The sequence below is a fragment of the Mustela nivalis genome, assembly GCF_964662115.1.
Source record: "Mustela nivalis genome assembly, chromosome: 14".
Taxonomy (NCBI): domain Eukaryota; kingdom Metazoa; phylum Chordata; class Mammalia; order Carnivora; family Mustelidae; genus Mustela; species Mustela nivalis.
In genome coordinates this window covers 8,675,661-8,695,364 of record NC_139033.1, presented here as the reverse complement: position 1 = coordinate 8,695,364, position 19,704 = coordinate 8,675,661, and the positions used below count along the sequence as shown (strand labels likewise).

The window sequence follows — 19,704 nt, the reverse complement described above, 5'->3', positions numbered from 1 at the left end:
ACTGAACAAGGAGGTCAATTTCAGCAGGAAACCTACCTGTAAGTGATGGGGGCCACATCAGGGCTCTGAAGGGGGGAGGCTCCAGCCTCTGCAACAGCCTACCCTTTCCCTTTCTCTTTACACCTGGGGAGCCTGAGTCCTCCAGAAACTAACATTTTTCATTTATTAAACAAACATGCTTAATAAACCTGTCTATCTATCTACTATCTGCCTACCAACCCACTTTCCAACCAGGCCCAGTGGGAGGTGCTTAACAAAATTACTGTTATTTGCAAACCTTACAATCATGAGAAGGAGATTTTTTTTTTTTTAACAAATTCCCATTTTAATAGATTTTTAAAAAATACTTTCCCATTTCATAGATAAGAATAGTGAGTCCCAGAGTGGTTAAGAGGCTTCTTCAGGATCACTCAGCTGGCTACCATCAAGGCGGAACTTGAACTCTTCCCCTGTGGTCCCTGTGCTCTGCCCTCTTCTAGATTTAACTTTGTACCTCTGAACCCAAAGGCCTGCCTGACAACAGGTCCCCTCCCTTACCTGGCTTCTCAATCAGGAGAGGAGGAAGCTTGGGCCCTCCCTCTGACCCACCCAGCCACCCACCCAAGGTACCATTAAAGTTAATTGTTTTTACTGCCAGTTTAACATAGTCTTGTAAATTTTTTTATGATGTGGCCCAGGAACGCTGAGCTGTGTGCAGAACTCAGGGACAAAATACAGTTTGAATACAGAAGCTTGGCCCCAGCACTAGAGGGGGAGGGGGCCCTCCACCTGGAGGTTGTAAGAGGGGGTGCCCTCAGCTCTCCAGGGGACCCTCGCACGCTCACCCTTGTATTACCTGGGTGATGGTTTCCTATTGAGGCATAGCGTCACTGACTGGATAGTTAAGCCTCTTCACCTAAACTGTGGAATCCTCTGATGTCGAAACCCCTACAGTGCTTGGTAGAGGGTTCTGGAACTTTTAGAAAGGTTATGGGTAACTCTGGCACAGAAGGTGTGGCTCCAGGCGTGCTGGGTGCCTTCCAGCCTCGGGATGCACAGATAGGCTGGTCCAAGCAGGTACAAGGTGGGTGCCAGGGGCGCATATTCTAGGGTGTGGGGAAGTTTGATCGGTTCAGGACTTCCCTATTCTACTCTTGCCTGCCTGGAGAGCCCAGCCTTCCCGGACTGTGCGTTTAAGATGCTTAGCCCCCCCGGTTTGTGGAGAAGACAGCAGTTGCTAATCACTGGGCAGCGCTTGGCTTCCACGTGGGGACTTTCTGGGTGCATCTCCATCCTAAGGCTCTGTTTTGGGATTTGCCCGTGGTTGGTATTAAATCGCTACTTCTAATGCACCCAGAAGAGTGCCGCCTGGCACACTCAACCTCTGTAATGGGTGACTTTATGGGGACATTCCTGATGAAGCCCAAGTATTCATGAGGCACCTACTGCGTGCAGAGCCTTGTGGTAGGTACTAAGAAGCCTGACGTCCTCGCATTGAAGGGGAGTAGGCAAACTCCGCAGACTTAGGAACGGAGGAACCGAGCATCAAACCCACACAGGTCGAGCGCGGGTTCTGAAAGCGTATTCCGAGAGCGGCCGCACCTGCATGGCCCGCCCCGGGAACCTGTTAGAAATGCAAATTCTCCCGCCGCACCGCAGACCTACTGAATCCCGCGCCTTGGGGACCGGGCCGGCAGTCTGGTCCTAGCAGGCCCCTCAGGTGACTGCCGTGCTCACTGAGGCTGAGAACCTGCGATACAACGGACGTAAGCGCGGGCTTTGCCAGGGAGGTTTGAAGTTTCTGGTTAGTTTCGAGGTTTGGGTCAAGAAATTCTAAGAAGCTCAGCGGGGGTTGGAGGGCATGGAGGGGATGGGGAGGGAGTGGAGTGTGGGTGGGAGAAATCGGCTCCAGCCCGGATAGGATGAGGATGAAGGGCAGAGCAGCCCTCTCGCCCTAGAGCCTCCTGGGTCAGAGCCTCCGTTCTCGACCCAATTCGAGCAGGTCAGAGAGGTGCCTCAGGACGTGCCCACTCCGATCCGAAACCTGTAAACCCTGAGTTCAGGCCCACTTCGTCTCTCCCGGGCGGCCTGCTTTGGGGGCAGCATGACTTTCGCGAGCCTCAACTTCCCCGACCTGGCGGGATCACTGCGGTTCGAATGAGGCTAGAGGCTTGTAGAAGCTCCGTGGAAGTTACGGAGTCCCGCCTCAGGACCAGTTTCCAGCGCAGCTCAGGTCAGTAGCCCGTGTAAAGTTCCCCCGGCGCGCGGAAGATGAAGCCCGAGCGAGAGGCGAGAGACGTAGGCGGGGGCGCACGCCGGCTCGCGACTGCTGGGGATTCGGGAGCTGGCGCCGCGCATCTTTTATGAGAATACTCCGCTTGGGGTGACATGGGGTAGTGCGAGCCGGGCGTGAGGTTCACGTCCAGGCTTTTCTGCAAAGCGTGCGGGAGTGATCGAGGGTCTGTAACTCTAATGAACTGCGCAGGGGGCTGAGCGTCGGGGCAAACCCGGGAGCAGGGCCGGTCCGCGTGGACCTCGCCGGGCGCCGGTTGTGCCAAGCACCCGAGCGCAGAGCGCACGGCGCACCGCCCGCCGCGTGAGGCTAGGGCAACCGCGGCCTTCTCCCAAGTGGAAGCAATCTGAGGTGGGGAGAATAAGCGGCAGGAGAGCATGCTATTCCTCTGGAAGGTTCCGTAGGTTTTCCAAGTGTTCTTTGAGTAAAACGCAAACAATGCCAGACCTCCAGCGAAGAATGAAGGACCCAATGATCTAGCCCCTGCCTACGGTTCAGGACTCAGATTTAACTAGTACACCCCACCCCCCCACCCCCACTTTCGCCGGGGTCGGGTCCACCCAGACCTCAGGCTCTGCTTCTGTTGGAGCTCGCACCACTCTCCGCAACCCCTCCCGTTCCCCGCGTGGAAGCACAACGGAGGAGGGGGCAGAGGAGAGGGAGGCCTGGCCAGTTTCTCCCTTTCAGATCCGGGATGGGAACAGCCCAGGGGGCCGTGGCCTTGTCCCGAGGCCACTGCCCAGCCCCTCCCCCGCACCCCGGCCAGGCTTTGAAGAGCGCGTTTTACGAACTTTTCCATTTTCCTTCTGGAGGCGTGTTTGTTCTTCTCAGTCACCTCGCTTTTTTTTATGAGCTTCAGAGCTGATCTGCACGTTCTCCACTCCGTGTAATTTCAATTTGAACTCTCCCCGGAGCGGCCTTTTCCCTCTTGTGGCCTGCCAAGTCGTTTGAAGGCCGCGCAAACATTCTTCCTCCCTCCTGTCCCCGCGAATCTCGGTCTACACCCGCGAGGGGAGGCGGAGGCTGTTCTGGTGGATCAGAGCTTTTTAGCAGGCGCCCTCAGACCCTTTTGGAGAGCGAATTGGGGGAGGGGAGGTGAAACGTCCGAATAACTGCCTCCCTCCGCGACCCTTTTTAAAAGGAATAGTGTGTGTGTGTGTGTGTGTGTGTGTGTGTGTGTTCCTTGGGTGTGTGTTCCTTGGAGAGCGCGCATTCCCTAACCGGCGTTGGAAGTCTCCTGAGGGAGGTAGTGGATTGGGGCTCCGCTGAAATAAGCTTACTGAGTGTCCAGTACTGCTCTCTGCATGGAAATTCTCATTCATTTTTCAGCCAGTTTCCTGGGCTAGGAGGTGTTATGGTCATTTTGCAAACTGAGGTCCGTTTCACAGCTTCCCCTTTGGAATTCAGTTTCAATTTTGAGCAAACCTTTTTTCCCCCCCAACAATAATTATTAGTGATGACTTAATGTAAGATTATTAAATATGTATTACAATGGCCCTTTGATAAAGCAGCTGTTATAGGCTAGCCACTGTTCTAAGCCTTCTACTCATGCATCTTTCACAAATAATTTTCATAATGCCTTTATGAATTACATACTTTTCACATGGCAGATAGGAAAATGGAGGCACAAAGAAGTTGTCTCCCGCCCAAAGTCACACAGCAAGGAAGAGCTGGAGTCAGGATTTTTATTATTTTATTTTTTTTAAGTAGGCTCCACGCCCAGCACGGAGCCCAACACGGAGCCCAACACGGAGCTTGAACTCACAACCCTGAGATGGAGACCAGAGCTGAGATCAAAAGTCTGTGGTTAACGGACCAAGCCACCCTGGTGCTCCTGGAGTCGGGATTTGAACTCAGGCACAGGCACTCCTCACCACCACTATTCATGCCTTTGGAGAACTTTTCCCAACATTATCCCAAGTCATGTGAAAGAAACCCTAGGCTTACTAGGATTAACCTTACTAGGCTTAACCCTGAGCTTTGTTTTCTTCCCCAAGGTCACCCTGGGAACAAACAGGAAGATGAAGGGGGGATGCCAAGAGTTAAGTAAGGTCGTGTTTTCCAAGGGGGCCACCATGGAGGTACATAGCCTTGGCTCTGGGCACCAGCCCCTGCAAGCGAAGGGCTGTTCACCCTCCATCTCCCGATGGGGGATGGACCCTATCTCCTCTTAGTCCAAGGGCTGAGCTGATGGTGGAGCAGATCTGGGAGGTAATTCTTGAAACTGCAGATGTGAGAAACGGATTACAGGTATTACAGGTATTACTACTAAGAATAAAAAAAATAATAGTTGCCAGCATTTTATTGAGCACCTACTATGCTATGTCTGATGCATAGTTCTTTTTGCATGTTAATAACCCTGTAGGCAGGGACATTCAAAAGTTCGTATCTTTAAAGAACACAGAAAGATTAAGTCATCTGTTCAGTCACAGAGCTAGTAAAGTCGTGGGTCCAGAACTCTGGGAGGGAGGAGGTTCTCAGTGGGAGCTCATTTTCTGTAAATCTGGCACATTCTGATGGTGGTCACTTCTGACTGCCTCTGACACCAGCTGCAAAATGGAATGAGTGGATCTTGGGATCTCCCGCTACCCTGCAGATGGGGCGACTGAGGCCTGGTGAGGGACTGAGCAGGGCTTGATGTTCCCTATCAAGTCGGGAGGGGAAACAAAAGTGGAACCCAAATGCTCTGCCCCTCACCGTCTCCCTCCTGGGCAAGGGTCCTTGCTGCAGCTCTGAGGGAGGAAGCAAGGCAGTGCCCTGAGTCAGACTTTGGTTTTTTCTTATGTGCTCAAATTACTGTGTGACTTTGTGCCAGTCAGTCACCTCTCTGGGCCTCAGTTTCTCCAACTGCAAAATCATTGTGGTTCGGGGTTAGAGTATTTTGAAGGGCAAAAGGGCTTGGCTGGAGGAATTAGGCTCGGCCTGGGAGATTGCCTGCTTATGCCTGCATAAGGATTCATTCACAGCCCATGCGAGTACTAATTTGAGACCCATATAGACACGGTGCACCCCTACTTAACCCCCCTTCTTCATTGTTATTACCGTTGCAGTTTAAGGACTGCACCTCCTCTGGCCCCTGCTATGTAAGCAGGTTACAGTACTGCATCTCCCTGACCTGAATCTGGCTCCAAGCTGGACCATCCTTGCGGTGATCACAGATACCCAAAGCCAGAGTCCTGGGCGGTGGATTGTTCCTGCAACAACTGGTCTCATCTGCGCTCCAGCAGATAGCTCCAGCTCCAGAAATGTGCCGATGAATGTCCTGGGGCTGATTTATTGAGCTAATTCTATTCCTAGTGACTCCGCGGAGGGGGACAGAACTTTTCGCTACAGAAATGTCAGGTCTTCCTTATCTGCTCCAGGAAATGGGAGAGGGTGGGTAAGGGGCACTGGTGCCCAAGGCAACAGATGGAGGCCGAGCCAGGAGAAGCCTCTTGGAAGACCTACTATGGATATCAGTCGGGGCATCATCTACCTGGAGGCTGGGTATTGACTGGAGACAGGGGGCAGACAGCGTGGATAAAGCATTGTCTCTTCACTTAGAGCTGGATGGGCCCTGAGAATTATTTTACAGAGCCCGAGAAGGGCACTCACTTGGCCAAGGCCACTGGCGTCAGGCCTCCCCTGGCCTTGAACTTGACCTTACCCGTGCTGCAGGCTGCCCAGTGGAGCTGTGAGCAGCAGGGGTCAGGGACTGTGGGGTGGTGAAAGTGGTGGTGGGGGTTGTCTCCCCAATGGCCCCAGGGGTTGTGTGGGGGTGGTCCAGCTCTGACACCCATCCTGGGCCTCCTGGTGCCTGAGCCCCAGAGACGGGGCCACATTCTCCCACATTTTGGGCTGGAGAGCCCTGCCTAGCTTTGGGGCCTGGGAAGGAGGAAGAGAAAGCAAGGCCCGGAGGGTGGGCAGCGAGGGGAGGGAGCAGTGAACAAAGGGGCCGGCGCTGGATCGGGCAGGGCCGCTGAGTGATGATCCCCAGGCCCCGAGGTTGGGGCGGGCTGCTAGGATGCACAGGGGGCGGGGAGGGAGATTCCCTGAGACCGAGGCACACGGAGGAGACCCAGACAGAGGTCGGAAATAGATAGTGAGAGAGAGAAAAACACACCGGAGAGACGGAGGCAGGTTTCGAGGTTGGCAGTTGAAGGGAGAAACAGAGAGAGAGAAGGGGAGGGAGGCACATGGGGAGACAGAGAGTAGGGACAGGAAGGCTGCAGAGAGGGAGAGACAGGGAAACAGGCAGACCCAGAGAGACAGGGGAGGAAGCATAAGCACAGGAGAGAGAGAGAGACGGAGAGTGAGGGACACAGAGGAAGAGCACCGGTGCTTAAGACAGAGAACCAGAGGGTGGGATCTGTAGCCAACAGCGGACAAAAAACCAAATCGATGTAAAATCATTCATTTCAGGGCAGGGATTTGAGATTATCTGACACGTGGGTCCCTGGCTGTCACAGTAAAGGTCTTTGGCTACAATTTGTAGTGGGCTCAGTGTCCTTTCTGGAGAAAGTGGCTTTTATAAGTGTTTTTTAATGACCTCCCCATCTTCAACTTTCCAGTTTCTCTCCGTCTGCCCTGGGTGGGAGCCTGGGTGTGTGGGGTCAGGATCTCTGCGGCTGGGCAGAGCTTGATGTCTTGTTGTAGGGATGTGTGTGTGTGTACACGTTGTGTGCGTGTGTGTGTGTGTGTGCACGCGCCGTCACACAGCCTCCCCGCATGTGTGCACACACACCGCTCGAAAGTCCACCAGACACACATACATGCTTCACTCACTGTAGCACGCATGTGTGGATACACAGGCATTCCACATTCCCGGAGCAACTACTGGACTCCGAGCACTGGGCTGGGTATTCCATAGGGAAAGAAAAAGGAAGTGAAGGTGCTTCTCTAGGGCTCCCCCTAGAGGCGGGGCTGCCCCGGCGCCCTGCAGTCAGGGTGAACCAGAGGGAGGCTGCCCTGGAAGCGGAGTTGGGACCATCCCTCAGGGTCCAGGGCACACGGACGACCTCTCTGACTTGGGGAATATCTAAATGCAGGGTCTGTGGCGTGGTAGAGATGCCCAGCACCTCGCTGTGGTCAGAGTCAAGAGCCCCCACCTTAGTGCCCGCGAGCTTGGGGCCGGTCGGGGCTGTCCTTGTCCACACTGTTCTTTCTTCACTTTCTTCGACCTTGACCACTGATACGAGAAATCAGAGGGCTCGGGGGGGTCCTGTCCCTCCATCAGGTGTCAGCATATCTTTGGGGAGTCAGACATAGGGGCCTGCCTGTCTTCTATCCCAAGGTAGGGACCCCATCATCTACCACAAAGGGCATCTGCGGGGAGCAGGGAGAGAAGTTTGGTTTCCTCTCGTGTTTGCCCCCACGTCCGGTGGGAGGATGAACATTTCCTGCGATCTGGGCTGTGCGTAATGACGATTCCAGTTGCTGCTCCCAGTACCAGCTGGCCTGCCTTTTCATTTTGTTTCAAACATCCCAGTGATTGTAATAACAGCTAGTGTTTATGGAAAGCGCACACCACACACGGGGTGCCGGGCTCAGCGCTTTGCAGAGATCGGGTCTCCGAACAGCCCTGGAACATGGGGGCAGGGAAGGACAGTGGATCCCACTGCACCGATGGAGAAACTGAGGCCAGGGGAGGTGAAGGCCTTGACCCAAAATCATACGCCAAGGATTGATGCCCAGGCAGACCGCCTCCAGGAGTTGAGCTTTTACCCAACATCCATCCTTAACAGCAAGTAGTTCTCATCTATCCGTACAGACTCCGAAATGGACAAGACGTGGGGTGTGGGATATGCGTGCCTGTGTGTGCGTGCACGCTGTGAGCACACGCATGGATGTTGTTGTGGGCGGCGTAGTTTCCAGAGGTCAGCCAGGAGCTGCCTCGGGGACTCACACGGCAGAGGCCCAGGCCAGGGGAAAACGTTCTAGAAAAGCAGCCATTTCCTGACTGCAGAAAGGGCCTTGCCCGAGCCCACCAGCTCATTTACGCTGTGCTTTGGTCCTGCTGCAGGATTGCAGAGAGGCCCGGCTCAGTGCCCAGCCTGCCTGCCGTGTAACAAGATAGTTTATATTATACCGCTGAGCAGAAATAAAACTACTGAGTCAAACATTGCAAACAGATGCCGCCGGCCGGAGCCCATGGTCCGGGGCCGGATGCTGTTGTGAGCACCTTGGCGGGGTAGAAGCCGGGAGTCTGGTCCCTCCGGACCCTGCAGGTTGGGGTGGGGAGTGCTGCTGGAATTAGAGGTTCAGAGGCTGGCTAAGGGGGATTCGGAAGTGGAGGGGGGGGGAATAAAAGAAGGAAAGGGGGGATGTCTTTCCTTTTTTTCTGTCCCCACAGACATCCCAACCTTGTGATCTGCCCATTTCTTCATGTTCATGGCCCCTTCTCCCACGAAGCGGTAAAGCCCAGAATGTCTCCCCAAAATACCCCAAATGAACACACTCAAAGTCCCCTAGAGCCCCTTCTGAGCAGATTCTGCCTCTAAGCTCGCGACAGAGTTCTGGAACTTCTACCGTCACGCTGTCTCCCAGCCCATCTCTCCCACCACCACCCCCCCTCCTCCCGCCAACCCCAGCCCGGGGTCCACCACTTCACCTTCCAGACCGCAGCCCTATTTAAATCCCGCACTGATAAAGTCATGCTGTTCTTGCTCACACACCTTCCGTGGCTCCCTACTATCCACGGTGGAACTTCTTAAAGAGGAGCCCGAGGAGGGCGTGCATCAGAGTCCCCTGGGAGTGTGGTTAAAATGCAGATTCCAGGGCCACACCCCATTTGCTGCTTTCAGGCCTGGCCATCTGCATGGTAGACAATTTGAAAACCTTTCTGGCAAGAGGTGAGGTGTTACTGTCTTTTCGGATGAGCACAGTGTAGCGTGATGAGGGTTTGTCAGTACAGGGCTCGTCATTGGGGTCTCCAACAGCTGCTGAGGGCACCTACTGTGTGCTGGGCGCAGGGCAGCGGGGGAGACAGCATGCCCAAAGTCGGCACGGTTCTGGCGATCCTTTATTTCCAGTGACTTCACGGGAGCTTGGGGTTGTCGGGTGGTTCAGGAAGACAACCTGGGGAGGCATCCCAGGGCCCCGTGAGATGGAAAAGTAGATTAGCCTCCAGGATTCTGGTCCCTGGTCTGGGAGGAAGGCTGGTGTTAGCAAAGGCTCTGAGGGAGGCGGTTGTAAGACAGGATGAAAGGCACGGGTAATTGAGTGGCATCGCAGACTTGGATGTGGGAGAGAAATGTGAGGAAATGGGAAATGCTCGCTTTCTCATTCGGCTTCTCTTTCCTGGAAACTCTTGAGTGTGTGTGTCGGTGGGGCGGGCGGTGGATGGACGTTATCTGGTCTTTCCTGGAAGCCCCGGGCAGGAGGTGTCTACAGCACTCGGGAAGTGTGGGTTGAATGAATGAATGAAAGAAAGGAAGAGGAAGGGGGAGATAAAAGACACAGAAGGGAGGGAAAGAAAAAGAATGAATAAGGAGATAGGGGAAGGAGGAAGTAGGAAGGAGACAGCTGGGCCCACTGTGTGGTTGATACGCACTGAAGCTATTTGGAGTTGGGTAAAAAAATTGTGTGTGCCCATGTGTGCGTGGACAGGTGGAGGCTGAGGGTCTGTTCTGGGAAGCCAAAGCATCTTGGGGACCACAGGAGAGACTCCTACCTACCCTACCTTCCATTCTTTCCTGGGAAGGCAGGGAATAAGGCAAGGGAGGCTGATAGAAAAAGGTGTTGGTGACTGTGGTATACAGAGCTGGGGGACAGGAAGTGGGTATGATGATGGGCAGTCACAGAGGCTGCGGAGAAAAGTCAGTGTGTGTGTGTGTGTGTGTGTGTGTGTGTGTGGCAGGCAGAGACACCGAAAACAATCCAAATAACTCTGATTATCACTCTCTCCCACCTTCTCCCTCCCCAGTGCATTTCCTCTCAGTCAAGGCCCAGGGCAGACACGCCTGACTGTAACCCTAAGAGGCAGGGGAAACTTGAGCAATTATTTTTACACTAAAAAAAGAAAAATTAAAAAAAGGAAAAAAGCCCTCCAAGACATGAGCGTGCTCCGGGCCCTGCGAGCCGAGCTCCTTGAGAGCCGGGCGGAGGCCCTCACCACCCCAACCTCGGGCGCCCCTTCTCTCCCAGCCTCCATATGGTCTGGCCTATGTCTTCTGCCAGCCTGTGACAGACAGCCCAGGCCAGGCACCCCTCCCCCGCCGGGGGGCCTGTCCCCTCTGAAACTGATCCCCGGCCTTTGGATCTAATTTGTTTCTCTGTCTGCGGGGCTTGGGGGGGGGTCTCGCCTGGAGACGCGGTGGTCACAGGTGACATCAATCATGTCTGCGTCTTCCGAGGGTTGGGGATAGGATATCAGAGAGGTGACCAAGCATTTGCCACATGATTCAAATCATCTCAGCATTGATTAATTGGGTTCATCCTGAGATTCTGAATCATAACAACTGTTTTTCTCCTTCACCTCACGTCAACAGGCCCTTAAAGGGAAAGGATCTATTTCCCCAGCGCATGTGGTACACGGAGTTGATGAGCTCCTATTAAATGTTAAATGCTAGATGCATTTTAGACAAACTCGATTTGCTCAAGATACTTTTCAAAGGTTTTGTGATGATTAGACATCTCTCTCCCTGCCTCGCCTCTTCCTCTCTGGCTTTTCCTGGGACGTGTTTTGGCTGCAGCCCCTGACAGATGGGATGAGGGAACGTGTGGGCTCATGGAGAGGGTCCTTTGGAGAGGGGTTTGGGGGGCAGGGGGAGAGCCCCCTAGGCTGTTTAAAAGTGATACAGTTTCTGAAAAGTTTAACAAGGCAGAAAACAATCCCGGATGCCAAATTTGCCTTCCAAAAGTTAAATCTCCGGAATGCCTCCTTTCCCCTAAATGGAGGAGAAAACAGTACTTCCAAGCCAAAAAAAAAAAAAAAAAAAAGCAATTTTCTAGAGAAGAGAAATTCAGTTTCTGCCTTGGTATGGGTTCTGGAAGCGGAAATGACTGAATATGCTTGGCATGGAAACAAACCCAGTTTTAATGCAAATCAGTGAAAATGGGGAGCTGATCACACACAAAAAAAAAGGAAGAAAAAAAATCAAAATCCAGGCAAGTTTCCTATTCTGTCTTTCCTGCAAGCGAAAAGGCTGCTCAACAGGGTGTTCTTGGTACCAGCTGTGTGACCTTGGACAAGTCACTGTGTTGATCTGAATCTCAGTTTTCTGGTTTATAATCACAGGATAAATACGATTCACTGGCCTATGGAGAAATGACTCAAAGAAAGGTTAGGAGAATGGCTTAATGGATACTGGGTAGGTAGATAAATGTGTGTGCTGGGGGTGTTGGTGCTGCTGTGATGGGGAGATGTGTGGATACATCTGTGGATACATTTGGTTCATAAAGTTTCATAATGTAGATGAGCTCCAAGAGTTAGCCAAGGAAACATTTTGGGCTGCGATGAATGGTGGAAAAAGGATCCTTTAGAGCCAGTTTGCAAGCGAGGGCTCGGCAGCACCCCCCTCCCCCGGCAGTGTTGGAATAGTGAGTTGGAAGTTGATTAGCACATCTGGAAGGTTCTCAGGGACAGTGGAGGCTGTTCACGCCCGCGCAACAAACCTCCCCAGACTCTCCGTCAAGCGGCGTGTTCTCTCCCAGCAGTGCGTTCAGATACTGGAAATGACCTTGGTTCTCTGCAAGCCCAGATATTCTTAGTGATGGAGAGAACGTGGCTGAGGCTTTGGACCAGGTTACCCAAAACCTGAGTGCCTCAGGTGGGCTCTGGGTTGGGGTCCACCTCAGCACCCCAAGCCGTATATCCGTGGCTGCTCCCGCCGCCCCTGCTTAGCTGATCTGTGGAGGGACTGGGCTCTCTGGGTGCCCTCAGGGGACAGAGAAGGGGCCCAGCAGCGCATGGGGGCAGAAAGAGAGGCATAGGTGGGGTGAGAGGAGCCCCAAAAGAGATAGAAGGAGAAAGAGAAAGAGGGACAGAGAGCTACAGGGAGCTGGACAGAGAGGAGGGAAAGAAACCAGAGATTGAGAGTCTAGGACAGCACGGAAGGGACAGCAAGGGAGAAGGGGAGGGACAGGGAAAGGAGGGAAAGAGTCAGCAACAGAGAAGGCGGGAGCAGGAGAGGGTCAGGCACACCACACCAGGCATGTAAAGAGAAACAGAAACACAAAGACAGGGTCGCAGGCGGAGAAAGAGGACCAGAGCAAGAAATGGGGAGTGAGCAGGCAGATCCCATGCTTGAGACGGAAGGATGCGGGCTTTTGTTCTCCCCCAGCACCTACAACACCCTACCAGCGTCACCGGGCCTTCAAAGTCCCCCGCTAGCCAGGCACCCTGAGGGACCTCAGGGACGCTGGGCTATCACAAATGAGACATCGGGGCTGCCGGGCTGGATTGCGTCAGGGGAGGGATGGTCCCTGGAGAGGATCAAAGGGAACCAGGGTCCTGGCTTCATTGGCAGGACTCCCGGTGGGGCCTGCGGGCCTGAATTCCTGGCCAAACCCCCAGGAAACATTCTGATGAGCAGATAGAGACGCTCCAACCACAGGCCCCCTCCTCCCTCTCTCCCTCCTCCTCTTCCTTTCTCTTGTGGGTTGAAATCAGCATCATCTCGAGGGTTGGCCCGTGCTGAACTGAACTCCAGACGGCAGGCATGCTCCTCTTGAACCTTAGGACAACAGCTGGGGGGAGGGCTGCCTACCGGAGCTGTCCAGAGACCCCCATGCCATGATGCTAAGCACTAGGGAGGCAGAAGGCGCATGTTTGGAGGGAGGCACCCTTGGGATGAAATCAGGCCGCATAGTCCTGGACATTTAGTCTTCTCGTGTGCAAAATGGGGATGATAGGAATACCTCCGAGGGCCTTAAGTGTGATCCCCAGTGTCAGAGCTCTGAGAGCCCAGCGCCTGGAGCATAGTAACCCCGGGCACATGGAGGCTCTCCGGTGTCTAGAAGACAGAAGCCAGATCGCTGTCCCAGACAGGGGCTAATATATGGCATCTAGCTCTGGCCGAGAATTGAATTCAACCTCAGCTGGAGAATTAGAACATCGTGATTAGAAACGAGAAGAGAGAAGGGACAAAACAACCTGTCTTCAAGTGCACGATGACAGAGCACAGACTCCCCTGGCAGCCCAGGGGGCTGGGGAAGGACAGGGCAGATCATATTAATATCAATAAATTATATCTGCACATGATTTATGGCTCTGATGCGCTTCCCATTATGTTATCTTCCAGCATCACGGAAGGACGGGCTCTCCTGATGACTGTCCCAGCCCTTTTCACGTAATCGCTGCTCTCGGTGGCCGTGGTGTTGTCTGGGGCCCTGTTGCTGGGATTCTCCTAGTTTCCACATAGGAGAAACTGAAGCTTGTCCCAGGAAAACAGCTGGAGCTGAGATTTAAATCCAGGCTTTGTCCTGCTGGGTCTTTCCCCGGGTGTCCCCCTCATCTTATCCTGGGAGCGAGACAGTCTCCTTCTTATCTCGTCATTTTGTCACTTGTATGGAGTCCTGCTTCCTTCCTTCCCATGCAGATGACTCCCGTTTTGTCTAAGGGTGAAGGACCTCGACGGTCCCTCCTGTCCGGCCCGAGGTCCTCCATCTGCCTAACCACCCCGCACTACCTCCCCGCCCCTGTGCCCACGGGAAGGAAGAACTCCCCGCAGCCCCGGCTCAGTGGCCGGCCAGGCAAGGGTGACCCGGATGTGGACTTGAACTTCCGGGTATCCCCCGCCCCCAACCACCACCTTGGCTGGTCTCACCTCTGCCTTTGCACGCAGCCGGCAGCCTGGCTGGCGCGTTCACCCCACCCTCCTTCTCCTTTTCCTTCACGAAACCCACAGCCTGGGATCAGGGCTGTGAGCTGATTTGGGGACCAGGTTCATTTAGCATTTGCGGAGTAAGCTATTCCAAGAATGTGCAGATTTAGTCCTGGAAGTGGCCCTAGAAGGAGACTGGCTCGGCTTCTGAGCAGGAGAACAAATGAGCCCCCTCCCCCTCCTGCCATTTCCTTTGTCTCCATCCAAAATCCCCCTTTACACGATCCCGGAGGCTTCCTAATAAAATAGAACTGTAACTTTATCTAAGACGAGCGCAGCACATGTCGAATGGATAAGGTGTAATTAATAACAGAAAATAATGTCTCTCCCCCTCCTGACCTTTCACCCCCATATAAGTGTCTTAAGTTTTATGACAGCTAAGCACAGAATGAGTGCGTGTGTGCGCGTACGTGCATGTGTGTATGTGTGTGGGTGTGCGTGCACATATGGGAGGTGCTTGCTCTGGTGTGTGCAATCGAGCTGAGTCTTCGAGGGGCCGATACGTCTGTCTGGTAAATATTCACCTAGCCCTGGCTGGAATTGGTTTACGTTTCTGGCTAGACTGGCCTCTCGCTGAACCCAGGCACTGCCTGAAACCGATCTGATCTCTTGAAGTGAGGATTCCATCTAGATCTCAAAATACCCTGTATCTATTTCCATGCAAAACTTTGGGCAATGCACGAGCCGGATATTCAAAAAAAAAAAAAAAAAGAAGGGGTAATGCGTGTGCCTGTGAGTGCACACACACGCCACACACTCTTTTGGAATCCCCAGCGGCTGCTCGGTTGCAGGGTACACAAAGGGTCCCCAAATCAGCTCAGTCTGTTATATTTCAGAACCAAGGTGGGTGCTGGGGAAGGGGGTATGGATAGTTATTTGGGCCTGCAGCAGTGCCCGGGAAACTGAGGCGAACATTTCTTTGGTCTGGATGATGTAAATACTTGGGCATTTGCAGAATTCATTACGGACAGTGTTCTAAGCAGTTGTGGTCCCCAACCCCAGTGTGGCATCGTCCTTGTTGTTTTTCTAGGGGAGAATGAAAGACCTGTGCTTGGCACAGCACGTTGAGGCTGGGTGAAGCAGGGGAAGGGGTGAGGAGAGCCAGCCTCCCAAGACTCTAGACTGTTTTCTGCAGTCGAGATGGGAGGGCCCTTGAACCAATACTGTTTGTCTTCACGGTTCCACAACTATGTTCGTTTTGAGTAATATTATCTTGCTTTAAAGGTCACCGGGCTGGCCTGAGCTATTGGTTTCTTGTGATTCATTATGTTTGATATTCAACTTTTCAAGAAGTCCGCGGCACCAGCCTCTGGGTTAATGGAAGCCACACCAGCCACGAAGCCAGTAGCTTTGAATCCTCCCCGGATGGGGAGGCCTGGGCCGGGCGGGGTAGGATGCTTCCTTTTGATCAGCAGCGCTGATGTGAACCAGAGGTCATGCATGTTCGGGGCCCGTGTGTTAGTTCTACTAGACAGCAGCAACTGGACCCCCGACAATACCCCCCTCCCCCCTGCCCTGGGCCCCCACCCCAAGTCCGGGGAGTTTTGTTTTCCATGGTTGTCCCTCTCTGGACTGACTTTTCCAGGACCCCTGGGGCACCCGAGAGACTTTGTTTTGGAAGATCCGGAGCCCTAAATCATGAGAGAAGGGCCCTCTGTCCTCTCCTTCCATCCCAGGCTCCTTCAGCCGCAGATAAACCAACTGCTGCTCCCCCTGGGACATTCCTGTTCACCGATGTTAGGTGACAGCCTGGATTTGGAGGGAGATCTCTTTCTCCCAGGGGAGTCATTGGGTTGTTGAGGTCTTTTATGGGCATGCTTGAACTCTGGAGGGCCCCCAAACTGACAGTCACCTCCGCTAAATTGATCGTATATTTTTCTGTCCTTACGTCATTCCATCATCCTTCTGCAAATGCTTTGGCTGGCCATATTTTTAATAGCTCTTCTTCCAAGAGGTTCCACGGAGGGTGGGTCAGCGTGATTTATCTGCAAGGAGAAGGGAAGGAGAATTTCTTATCTCTGGTATCAGAAGGTGGGATTTCCCTCTTATCACCCTCGCTTTTGCTTTGGGGTTTAAAGGCAACACCAACGGTTGGATTAAGAAGTTTAGGGAGTAAAGTTGACAATGACCAGAAATGGGGGACTCAACCGTCTCCTAATTTCACATCCTCCGAGATACTTAACATCACAGCACACAGCCCCTGAGTTTGTTGCCAGGACAAGACGAGCTTGATTGGATTAAAATATTTCCCAGTGGAGGTTTTGAGGCTTTGGCAAACGGAATGAGATGAGCAGCTCTTCAAAAACAGAACTTGAAAAATTAAACAAGTCATATATATTCATTATCAAAAACGTAAAAAAAGGCAGATAAGGGAAAAGAAGAAAATGAAAATCACCTGTAATCCCACCACATGGGGCTAAGTATTCATATTTTACTGTATATCTTCCCTGTCTTCAGTGTATAGTAAATGCACTTTAAATGAAAATAAGATCGCCTTGCATAGTGCATATGATTGTTTCCATTAGCAAAAATTACATATATTCATTGTAAAATATTTAAGTAATGACCGACAAGAACAGTTACAAAGAAAACCCAAATTGCAACCCTCATTTACTTACAGTGAACATCTTGCTGGAGAGGTCTTCCCATATTGTTAGATAACCTGCTTTAAAATAAAAAACAAAAAACAAAAAACCTTAAGGACACAGCATGGGTTTCTCCATGTCAGCAAAGTTGTCTCTACATCATTATTTCTCGGGAGCAGAGCTGGGGATTCCATTATCAGGAGACACTACGATTTAGCTAATACATCCCCTCCAGTTGGACAGTTCGGTTGTTCCCCTGACTGTTGTGCATAAAGTCCTCATCTCGTGGCTCAGTCAATGCATTGCCAGCACTTTATCAGGTGGGATTTGTGTCTCGCCCACGGCTGGCTCCTCAGACAAAGGCGATCCACGCCTGTCAACAACTCTGCAGAGCAAGACAGAAAAGAATCTGCCGAGAACTGTGTGAGCCGCGAGCCTGAACGGACAGTAGTTTCAACAAGGGAGGGTTCCTTTCTCTCACACAACCAGTAGTCGGAGGCAGGCTGCCGCTGCCCTGTGAGGTCATCAGGATCCCAGCATTTTTTGTTGTCACTCTACCTTAGCATTTTGACACTTTATTCTTGGGCTTGTCTTCCTCATGTTCCAAGATGGCTGCTTCAGCTCCAGGCATCATGTCTGCATTAAGACAGGAAGGAGAAAAGACTGGCACCAGGAGGCTTTCTCCTGGGGCTTTCTCTTTGAAAATAAATCAAAACTCCCCTCCAAATCCTACCAACAGACCTCTGCATACGTTTTGTTGGCCCAAATTGTGCTGTACAGCTTACTCTAACTGCTACGAGGCTGGGAAAGTGAATCTTTTTTTCTTTTTAGGAGGCAGGAGGGGAGAAGGATGTTAGGAATGAATGGGTATTTGGATCAGTTAAACCCACGGCTTAGTCATAGCATCTAAACCATTTTCACCGACAGCCAGAACTGTTTCGGGGCATTGTGTCCACTGCCTCACCCCCAGCCCCATTTGCTCTGACTTCCTGGGTCTCACCTGTCTCTTAGCTGTCTCCAAACCCTGCCCTTAACTCTTCCCATTTTGGTCTGGGCTCTTGGTTTGGGAACCATATTTAGACTCCGCCCTGGGCTGGGCTTTTTACTCAAACTTTTGCCCTTGCTGTTCAGGTGCTTTCTAGTCTGTAAAATGCTGGGTCATAGAAAGTTCTTTTGCTGCTGTGACAATGGATTCAGTGCTGGGCTCTGCAGGGCAGAATTCCCAGCCCCCAGTAAGCTGCCCATGAAACCTGGTTGTGGGGGTGGGGGGCAGAGGTGCATTTTCTTAAAACCTGGTTACTCCACAGGTCTGATAGACACAGGGCTGGCAAAGATTGGCCTGGGGTGGGGGGCGGGGAGAGGCATTTCGTTGGTGGCCTGTGGCTACTACATCTTGACTTAGAGTCCTTTTCCCTAGAGAAGACGCCCTCTGTGACATCAAGGTCCTGCCTCCTTGAAGATTCTGCTTTTGACTCCACGTCATAGGATACTTCTGAATTGATCAACAGTCCGTCGCTTCGGGGGAGGGCCTTTTTGCCCTGTGGCCCCACAGATCACGAGCTGGGTGACATCTGGAGCCACAGGGGAGCTTCTGTGGTCAGGCTGGCCATGGCTCTGCAGCTTGGAACCGGATCTCGGTTCACGATGACCATGTTGCGATGCCCCTAGCTCCGCATCACCAGGTGGTAACAGGAAACAATGTCTCCAGACACCACCCGACGTCGTCTAGGGGCTCAGACTGCCCCTGGTGGAGAAGTGGCTTAGCCACTCCTCCAGTTCAAGTCCTGCCTCTGTCACTTAATTACTCCCCCTAGGTAAGTAAGCTTCAATTTCATTGCTTGTAAGTTGATCGTCATAAAAGGATCCATCTTGGAGGATTATTTTGAGGACTCATTGGGTGAATACTTGCAAAGGGGAACAAAACAGTGCTTGGGGCTGAGTAAGAGTGACCGCTATCACTCACTCTGGCCCCTTCTGTTGCTGCTGGAAGACAAGAAATGGGGGATCTTTGATTTTTCCACATTCAGTGCCTGGTATGCATGCGCACTGACATTCAGAGAGTGTTTGTTGAATGCGTGTATGACCTTTAAGCCATGTCTTCCTTGTGCCAACAGTAGACACCAAGTGTCAGCCTAAGTAGATCTGAAATCCCACTTCTTGGCCTGTCCACGGACCTACGTGTCCCCGGAGGTGCAGGGCATAAAGGTGGCCCCCCGCTTGTGGCATGGAAAACTTAGTAGAGGTACTTTCTGGATCCAGACCGCATCACCCCCGCCCACCACCTCCTGGTCAGAGAAAAGAGAAGAGGGGAGGCGAACACAGCCTTCAACCTGGCAGTAAAGTCAGCTGGTGTGTGGGGAGTACAATGTTCCAAACACAATTAAAAGCCAATCAGGGTCCGGAAAAGTGCATTAATGTCCCTCCATCAAGCGGCAGGGCACATGTGGTGCGGGCATGCCTCTGGGGGCCATTTCTTTAAGGCTTGTCACGATGGTAGCAACCAGCCCCCGTCGAACCTGACCTTACCCAGACCCAAGCCCTGGACTCTGGGGTCCCTGATATAGGGAGGGAGCCCAGGACCTGCTCTGTCTGTGTTTAAAACTGTTGGTCTGTGTAGATGCCAAAGAGGAGAAATCAGGTGAGTCTCCCTGAGGGTCCGCTGATTTTCGGGAAAGCATGTGAGTGGTTTGCTCATTTAATCCACTAGGATTTCAGTTGGGGGATTGCTTCTGTGAGCCCAGCGCTGGGCTAGATCAACATTCTTTTTTTTTTTTTTTTTAATTTTATTTATTTGACAGACAGAGATCACAAGTAGGCAGAGAGGCAGGCAGAGAGAGGAGGAAGCAGGCTCCCTGCTGAGCAGAGCGCCCGGTGTGAGGCTTGATCCCAGGACCCTGGGATCATGACCTGAGCTGAAGGCAGAGGCTTTAACCCACTGAGCCACCCAGGTGCCCCTAGACCAACGTTCTTGACTGCAGGCAATGTCTTCAAGGGACTCTGGGCAATGTCTAGAGATGATTTCAGTTGTCATGACTCTGGGTTG

General features: G+C 52.6%; 1 protein-coding gene across 1 annotated transcript in view; it reads left to right on the top strand.

The window, feature by feature from the left end:
- LOC309847623 (uncharacterized protein) overlaps positions 1–6,739 on the top strand; it is a gene marked incomplete at its 5' end in the record, with an annotated part of 35,983 nt that extends 29,244 nt beyond the window's left edge. Inside the window, 2 exons of the mRNA XM_082698181.1 lie at positions 1,953–2,212; positions 5,323–6,739. The remainder of the gene's footprint in view (positions 1–1,952; positions 2,213–5,322) is intronic.
- Between the last annotated feature and the right edge of the window lie 12,965 nt (positions 6,740–19,704).